Source organism: Phoxinus phoxinus (genome assembly GCF_949152265.1).
Source record: "Phoxinus phoxinus genome assembly, chromosome: 14".
Taxonomy (NCBI): domain Eukaryota; kingdom Metazoa; phylum Chordata; class Actinopteri; order Cypriniformes; family Leuciscidae; genus Phoxinus; species Phoxinus phoxinus.
In genome coordinates, this window is record NC_136889.1 from 29676627 (window position 1) to 29686685 (window position 10059).

Below are 10059 nucleotides of genomic sequence, written 5' to 3' on the forward strand. Positions count from 1 at the left end.
TCATTTCCTGTGCAGCGTTTTGCTTTGATTCTAAATCTGTTTGCTCAGACTGCCCCGTCCTGGCACGGGCCGGGTGCCGATTGTGCATCCAGCCCTTTTTTAAACTAAATAAATAAAACCACTAGATTAGCAACACTACAACACATTGTCCTTTTCATCTGTTTAATTATAGCATATGTTAGAATGTGTGCACTAATGGTAAATATAGCCTGTACGCTCATGGCAGTGTGGTCACAGCTCAGAGTTAGCGTGAGGGTGGGCGGCAGTCGCCTCGGCGGGGAAGCGAGCGTTTGTTCTGCATCAGGCACTGTAGGGTGGAGGTGGGGACACACGCTGCCACAAGAAGCCAGACTTTGGCACGCTGTCATCACTGTTTCCTTCACAGAGCACGAGAGAGACGGAGGGAGGGAAAGCAGGCATGATGGAGCCAACAATTATCTGGCGCTCGCATATTCTTGTGAAATTGAGGGCAGGAGGGGCAGCTCTTCAGAGTCAGGGGTCTCTATACACACTCAGACTTTTTTTTACCAAATCAGTCACCAATATGTTCCAATATGTATCTTTTAGGTCCTAATATGTCAAATTTTGGTACAAAGATGTACCATTTGAAACCTTTGTAAAAAAAAAAAAAATCTGAAAGTGTCCTTAGAAAAAATGTCTAGGCTATGACGAAGAAGAGGGATTGTGGGCATTTTTTGGACTTTTTTCAGTCCCCAAAACAACAGCAGCCACTGTAACATTTGACTTCCTGTGACATTTAATAGTTCTGGTTTATAAGGTCGTTCTGTTCTGGTCGATTCTGCTCAGTGTGTGAATAATAAAACGACTCAGTCAACTCTTTTTTTAAAGGATTTTCAATAGGTGCTTTTTATGCTGCAATCGTTTGTTTTGATGTCCCGAGCGCCGTTAGCCAAATGTCAGCTATCTTAAAAAGTTGATTTTTTTGTTATGCACTTTAATTAAGTGATAAATGCCGTGTTTGTGGTGCTACCGTTTGGTACTTATCCTAACAGAAACCACTTGAGCATTGTGTTGTAACCCTCTCAGATGATCAGAATGTTAGTTTATTTGTCTGATTGGCTACTAGAATAAAGTTTGAAAATCTTATTGGAACGTGTAACAAAATTAAAGGCTCTGGGAAGGAGAAAGCAGGAACCTGCGAACGTTCAACATAACTTAAATAAACATAACAAAATGAAAAGTAAAGCGACATCCCCACACGGATGACTGCCAAATCAGCCAAAATGCGTCTCTAGCACGCAGTGTGTTTATCGTGCAATTTATACGCAAAAATTAGTTTTTATGTGGATATGATACGCAGTTTTGCGCGTGCATATGATACGCACTTTATTGCGTGATATACACACGCACCCCACACCACTAATCCTACCCAAGCGTATAATACACACGCACCCCACCCTAAACCTACCCATGTGCTATACATGCGTATACTATGCACGTAAAAACTCATTTTCGCGTATATATTACACGATAAACACACTGCGTGCTATATAGACGCATTTGGTGTGATCGGGTTGGCCAAATAGACTAAGACCTTGTCCACACTGATACTATTTTGTTTGAGAAAACATATTTTTCTGTCCGTTTTGACCTTCCGCCCACACTGAGACGGTGTTTTTATTAATGAAAAAAGCTTATTGAAAACGCTCTCCAAAGTGGATACGTTTGAAAACGCCATTTTCGCATTGTATTGTGGACTGTCAAAACGGAAGTATTTAAAGACGATAAAGCATGTTTAGTCATGTGATGTATATTGAACAAATAGATTTTCATGTTTATACCAGTATTGTGCCTGTTATGTGCTGTTCACTTTCACACTGTTGCTAAAATATATTACTTTACACACTTTTCATGTCGCAGTCCTGCAAAGATGACAGAAAAGTTACTCGCATTTGCTGTCCTGCGGCAATACATTTAGTCCAAACATATAATGGTTACTTAGTGCTATCTGGACGCATCAGTGAATGGTGAGATATATTGCTAAATAATATGATCCTTCCAGAAGAATTGCGCAGAAACGTTATTATTTATTTCAGTAAGATTTTTGTACGCATGCACAGTAAGGTTTATTTAGCGTGTTCCTATGCTTCCGTGTGGTTGAGAAACTTTTGGAAAATGTCTGAAAACGCTAGTGTGGACCGAGAGCGTTTTGAAACGAAAACGCCGTTTTAAAATAAATCTGGATTAATGTAAACGCAGCCTCAAACAAAACACCAACGTAAAATCCAGGCCTGGTCCTCTCTCGTCCTTCACTGTCGTCACTCCTCCTTTTATCCTTCAGGAGTTCCTCCATGGGACTCACGGCCGGTGTGGCGCAGATGTGACTCGCTCCTTTCCCACTTCATATTTTTGTGGAAACTGATCATTTTTTTCAGGATTCTTTAATGAATAGAAAGTTGAAATGAACCGCATTTTAGATTTTATTTTAGTCTTTTCTGACACGTTTTATCTATTTAATGTGCCCTTTTAAAAAAGAAAGGTAATTTATAACAAGTGTCTCACCCTAAATCTTTTGTTTTGACTCAGTTTAATTGGGGGAGCCAGACCCATAAAAAATCGTTTAATATTTCATGATAATAATGTAACGGTACACCATGAGGACACGGACATGTTTGTTTGATAATGGTGGTGGTAATGATGATAATTATAGTTTGCTGGATCTGTTTTCTGTAATAACCACCCTCCCGCGACTTGACTTTTGGTTTTTAAGTCAAAACACAAGTCGTTCTGTAGTTAAAAATGACCCAGTGTTACTGTCTCGGAAGACCTGTAATTGCTTCCTGACCGAAATAAAAACGGCCGTCTAATATGACTGCAGCATCAGATAGTGTGTTATGATTTACTGCGGGGATTTATCTCTCTTTCGAGACCACTGCTTAAAATGCAAAAAATGGCTTTGCATGATTCTAAAAATACTGAAGTGAACTGAATACATATTTAGCCACTGATATTTACAGCAGTAGCTATGAATAGAGACCTGTAAAACTCAGGAACTGGCCGCAGATTTACTTTCGCTGTAATTGTATGTGGACTCACACCAAGATTCAAACCAACAAAAGAAAAATAGACAACTACTGAAAAAAAATAACTCGGCTCCTTGGGCTTGTTCGTTTTTTTTTGTTTTTTTTTGGGCTAGGGATGTGCGATTCATATGACTAATGATTACCAACTTTCATAGAACTTAGTTTCTGTGCTGATATAGACAAGCCAGATGGAAGTAAAACATTTACTGTGATTTCTTCTTTATTAAAAACATATATGTACATTTATAATTCATTTTGTAACATAATTATGTTTTTGCCAATATACCATCCAATACTGATCCTTGTGGAAACCGCTCAAGCAGCGAACTGTTGCTACTGTAAAAGTGCGGTCACATTCACAAAATCCAGAAATTTCAATAGGAATGGAATAAGACATTTCACATGAGGACGAAAGATTTCCTCATATAGATATTGCAACAGTAACAATAATGTTACTCTCTCAAGTGAGCACAATTTTGTTCATTTGTCCTTTTTGGACTGAGATATTGTTAGAAATTTCTATTGAAACAGTCGTCATGTAATTTATTGAATTAAAAAGGAGAAGTACTTCTTAACGGCCCATTCACACCAAGGACAAGATATGGTTAAAAAATCATTCTAGATATAAAAGATTAAGCTAGCTTGTTTCCGCCACAGAATAAAACGGTTTAAAAGATACATGATATGCGAGATATAAAGCTGCAATTCTCGCAATTCTGACTTTTTTTTCTCGCAATTGCGAGTTTATATCTTGCAGTTGTGACTTTATAACTTGCACTTCTGAACAGGCCTTATGATTACCTATAATTCTAAGATACAGATAACTCTAGAATAGATTCACCAGCAGTCAAAGAAGTCACAGTTATCATGGAAACAATTTGTTTGATTTGATAGCTTTGGAACAATTAGAAATGTAGGTTACCTATGTGAAATCTCATTCTCCATATTGCATATCAACAGCTTCTTTTACGTTAAAGCTACACTGTGTAGGATTTTCTCCCATCTAGCGGTGAAATTGTATATGTCTACCAACTGAATATTACTTTCTAGCCCCTCCCATTCCGAGGGTGTTTTAAAGGGGGGGTACAATGGTGTTTCATATATTCAGAGTTGTTTACAGTGTTAAAGAGATGGATTCTCATGCTAATAATGGCCAAAGTTTGAAAAGTTATTTTGAACGAATAACAGAGAATTTCTGTGCTGAAAATCATACTTCTGGATTGCAACACGTTTCGGCTGGTTTTTTTCTATCGTAGATCTAATGACGTAGACCAGAGTGGAACTCCTTATATGAGCATTGCTCTCGGAAAAGCGCGTTCACGCACATGTCGACCAGAGGAGAGAAAGACCGCGCTCATCGACGCGCTACTACCGGAAATCAGCAGCAGCAGCGCTAAATAGGAATGGTTGATGTCAAGAATGTCTCCAAAAAAGTGTGTTTTGGGATGTGAGGGAAAGTTTACCTTGTTCAGCTTCCCAATGAACCCAGTGTTACTGGAACAGTGGATGCAGTTTGTATGTTGTGGATGCTCCCGCTTGACTCTATAGCTCCGCCCACGCCCAGAATCAAGGACCTCGGCTTTTTCCGGATAGAATCGGAAAGCTGTATTTTTATTTTATAAATATGATGAAACTAAAGACTTTTTGGAGATATGAAGGACGCACTATTACTCTATAGGTACTCAAGATTAACATGAGATTGACTGAAACCTGGTATTTTACCCCCCCCTTTAACTCCTACGGTGGCCGTATTTATTCCAAGATTAACATGGCTTCCAGTTCGACTTCGTCCATGAGTGTTCCTTCAAGTGATGAGGCTACCTAGACGTCGTTCTAGCGTTATGCACAACCATGCTATAGTTAGCCAAGCAACTATAAAACTTTGAATTTACACAAATAGGCTGAATTAACTGTCGAGAAGAAAGCAGGCAACTTCGAGAGAAGTTTTAAAATCCTTGCTCCTCATGAGCTCTTTCCAACTTGGAAAAGCCACTCCAATATTGACTTTGGTCTTGTTTATTTGCCTGTCGCGTTGTCGTATTAATTCTCTCTTTCGTTTCCTTGGCGACTCTGTTACATGTCCTCGAGAATAGGCGTGATCCTGCCGGCAGTCACGAGTAATCTCCCCTCGCATTCGTCACGGTGCCACTGAGTGTAAAAGCGCGAAAGGCGAAGCTTGAATTTCCAGGTATGTCCCTCTTTGGCTAATGTATTTTCAAGATGGAAGTGCAACATGGCTTCCGCCATTCGAGTAGCTCGCCCGTATGTATTATAAATGGCAGATTCTACGCTTAGAAGAATACTTGATTAGTTGGTGGAAGTAATTACACATGAATGAGCACATACAATTTTGAAAGTGTTTTTGGCTAAGAATCAACTTACAAAATTACACCGTGTAGCTTTAATGACACATTTTGAATCTTAACTCCAATGAGATTTCAGAGATTCTGCTAAAAGTTTCCTTTTGTTTTCCAACTTAAAAATAACAGCACACAAGTTTGAACCATGTGAACGACCCAAAAAATGAAATCTGTGTCCTCGTTTACCTTCATGTTGTTCCAAACCTGCGTGGGTTTCTTCTGTGGAGCAAACAAGAAGATATTATGAGAAATGTATCAGTGTTTTGTTTTGTTCTTTTGTCCATAAAATGGCAGTGGGAACTGACACCAAGCAACCTTCTTCAAAATATATTTGTGTGTGTGTGTGTGTGTGTGTGTTCAACAGAAGAAAGTAATACAGGATTGGAACGGCATTAAGGTGAGTAAATGATGACAGTTTTAATTTTTGGGTGTATTATCCCTTTAAGAAAGTATACAGGGTCAGTTTAGATGAAACTTTGGGGTTTGTTTGGATCCCTCATCATTTCGCTGGAGGCTTGTCAAGTCATGACATGCAGAATCATCCCCTTCTCCTCAGAAGTGGCATTAAACCTCTCCAGGAGAACAAGAGCGCTGTATATCAGTCATTGAGAACAGTCCCAGACCCCCAAGTGAAATACGGCCCTTCCGCCTAGCTTGGTTAAGTAAAGTGTGTGGAGAAATGCGAGGGACTCTTAGTAATTTGCCTTTAAAGAGATTTTGCGCTGCTATTCACCGCTTCGGGCTAATCTCTCTTTGTGATACGTAACAATGCGGTGCCAAATGAGGAGGAAATGTCAGGTTATGTTTCAGAGCCGGCCTCCTTCCCACCCTCCATCTGTAGTAATGGCCTCGGCTCATTGGAACATATGTTGCCTGTTGCACACACACCATCTGTTCACCTCGACTGATGAAGTGATCCTGTTGCCACGGCGATCCGGCCATTCAGTGAGCGGACCCTGGAAAGAGTTTCCTTTTCCCCCTCTTCATGTGTGTGTGCAGAGGAACGCGTCTCGCTACAAGGTCATGTAAAGGTTTGTTGTTGTTGACCTGTGTGTTTTGCGCCGATCGAACTGACCCCTCTTGAGTCAGTGACGACTGCGAGCACTTGAGGCAACCAAACAAACATCCTCATCAAATGTTTAGATTTTGCAACAGTTGTTTTTATTTTGCATTTTTTACTGCTTAAAATGATTTTGTTCCTTGTGTAATGCTGCGGTGATGTCATGTAGGAAGTTTGAGAAGTTTATATCCTCAGACTACTTTTTTATTTTTATTATTACAGTAAAATACTTATGGGAACAGTTTAAAAATCATTATTTACTCACCCTCATGTCATTCTGTTACGTATTTTCTTCGAATAAAGAAGAATATTTTAACTGTTTTTGTCCGTCTATTGAAAGTCACAACATTGACCCCCTTGACTCTCATTGTTTTGGAAAAAACATTAAGACATTTTTTCAACTTATTTTGTGTCTTATGAGTTTGGAACAACATGAGTGTGAGTAACTATACCTTTCACCTCAATATGTTCTTGTAAAAATATTGGAGAACAAAGAAAGTTTACACTGTAAAAAAAAAATATATATATGTATATGGTCAAAAAGTCATGGCAGCATGTGTTTTTAGATTTACTAAGCAAAATAATTTAAGCAATTTCAACTTTTTTAATAAGTTATGCTAGATTCAACACTTTTTTTTTAAGTCAGTTTTGTATAATTAAAGTTGAAATTACTTGTAAGCCTACAGCTAATTTGATTGTAATTAAAAAATGTAGGCAGCAACTAAATTTTTTCAGTTGAAAATAGGTGAAAATATTTTACAGTGTAAATATAATAATTATATGAATGTTGGCACCTAACTACCTTTTACTCTTGAGGCTGCTGCCATTTTAGTTTTTACGTGACAATCAAGTGATGAAAAGTAAAAACTTTTATAAAATTGCGAGTTTAGTTTGTCCAACAAGCATTAATGGTGTTTGCTTGTTGAAACCCGCAATTTCTCATAAGTAAATTTTGTTGAGCACTAAAACAATTATAAATGGATGTTGCAAAATCAAAACATTTGATGTTTGTATACAAATTTGACACAACATTTTCTTACTTGTTGTAAATTGGGAATTCTAAGCAAACAAAATATTAGCACACAGGTCTATGGAAGACTGGCAATCTGTTTTATTTATATATTTTATATTGTTTAAAAAAGTTATTTTCTTCCAAACAAAAGAATCATCATTTGAACAAAATACACCTTGTAACCAAGTAAATTGAAACAGTTTAATGCAAAATACAGTAAAAATCTACTTACAATTAATTACGGCAAACTTTTCAATATAATATAACTTAGTATAAGAAAGAAAAATTTTCAATTATACAATCCAATTTAAAAATAAAATAAAAATTAACAACATTTACCTTCATATAAAACATTTTAATAAATGAAAAGGGAATTGCAATGGGATTCACAAAAATCAATCACACTCTTAAAGGGATAGTTCACCCACAAATGAAAATGTTGTCATAATTTACTCACCCTCGTGTTGTTTCAAACCCGAATGAGTTTCTTAATTCTGAGAATATTTGTAACCAAACAGTTGATATAGACCATTGACTTCCACAGTATTTATTTTTTTACTGTCAACTATTTCTTTAAAAGATCTTCCTTTGTGTTCAACAGAAGAAAGAAACTCATACAGGGTTGGCACAACTTTGAGGGTGAGTAAATGACAAAATGTAAATTTTTTGGGTGATATTTAATGTCAAGTTAAAGTAAATGATGACAATTTTCTCCTATAAATTGTAAATCTTAACATGCAGTCTAATGCAACCGATTTCCTTCATAACTGAGTTACTCTTGTCGCAACAATCCGTGCTCAGTTTCTTCCCACATAATAATTTCACCTCACACCAATGTTTCGTGTCCATTTATTTGCTAAATAACATTGGCTTTATTTTGTGGATAATGACCGGCTGACTGTGCAACGATCCTGCCAACAGTCACAACAGTCCTCCAAGAAGTTCTCGTTCATCAGAGCGTCGTTCAGCATCTGTGGTGTTACTGCTTGAATTTTATGACCTCACTTTGCACTCCCAGGTGCATAGACCAACGGCCTACCATTGTAAAGAAAGCTGTCCTCAATGAGGAGCTCTTTGTAATGCTACTGTCTACAGCACAGACGCTGACGGTGTCTGATGACGCTACGCTACAAAACCCACACAAAAGAGCTGAGAAAGAAGTCGGTGAGCTCTGAAACAGAACCTCAGTGACTTTACAACTCAACTGTATCTAACTGATTACACTCGAACAGCAGCAGCGCACACGTACGCAGGACTGTTGGAGGGCCTGTTAGCCATATGTCAGACTTCAGCCATTAAGTGCGATACTAAAGCTGTACGAGCCTACTGGGAAATGTTTCAAGTTTATCAGTATAATCAGGACTCAACGGCTCAACTGCAATGGTTCTCTGAAATGGGGACTTCAGACTGTAAACAAGTTATCTCGTTGTATTGCATAAGTCAGTCATAGGGAACATGCTAACTCAAGACAGCTGTCTGTTTCCATCCAAAGTTGTGAATTTAACTCAAAACATTTGCAAATAAAGTACCGTTTCCATCCCATGTGTTCCAGAGAACAATATCTCCACTTCCTGTGAAGTTGCCCCAAAATATCTAATAAAAATGGAAGTTGCTGTAATCTGGGAAGCCAAATGACTTGCGTCTCAGAGCGGCAGATGAAACGCAGTAAACGCTGTCATGTTCTCTTGCGTTCGGATGTTGGTGTTCGGGAACATAATCGCGTGAGACGCTTCTGGGAGGGAATCAAACCAAATCATTTTGATGACAGACTTTGGCTCAGACATCTCAGAACAACCAAACCAACATTTGAGATGCTGTGGTTGGTCCATTGGTTAGTCCAGTTATCCAATCACGTCCACCGTTGAAGCAAAGTCTCCTGAGTTTTTGTTGCACATCGAGGGATTCATTCAGTAAATGTATTTCCAACATAGTTTATGTGCATGTCTTCTTATCGGATAAAAACTCAATTGAGCGCATACGTTTTGAGCGTCCAGGTGGATGGAAACATAGCTAATGACAGAGTACAAAAACAAAGTTTGAACAGACTTATTTAGTTGACTTACAAATCTCACAATTACAGTAAACAATAGACGGCAACCTGTGACGTTCTTCCCGGAGCTGTTAACGTCCTCAGACTTGGATTTGTGCGTTTCTATGTCAACAACACTATCAATCAATGTCGAAATGAATCTGCAGCAGTCCGGTGGTACAACTAGAGCTCTTTAAGTTGTTCTCGTTCATTAATATTGTAATGTTATGTGCTTTGAGACATGAGGTAGTTTAACGCCGTCTCTCATGACGCATTTGTTTGCTCCATGCTGTACGCGTTCATGTGTTTTTAAGGAGGCGCTCTGGTGGGATGGTGGGATCTTATGCTCCCAAAGTTAGCTTGCTATTGCTAGCCTCGCCAAAATTGCTGTTTACATGCAACCAAATAATCCGCTAGTAATCGGACTGAAAAGCCTTCGTGTAAACGCTTAAAGGAGAACTCCGGTCAATTTTAACATTGAGCTCAATTTTTAGTAAATTTGGAGTGCTGTCAATACAGAGAACAACGACAAAAATCGGTGTTGCCTACACTGT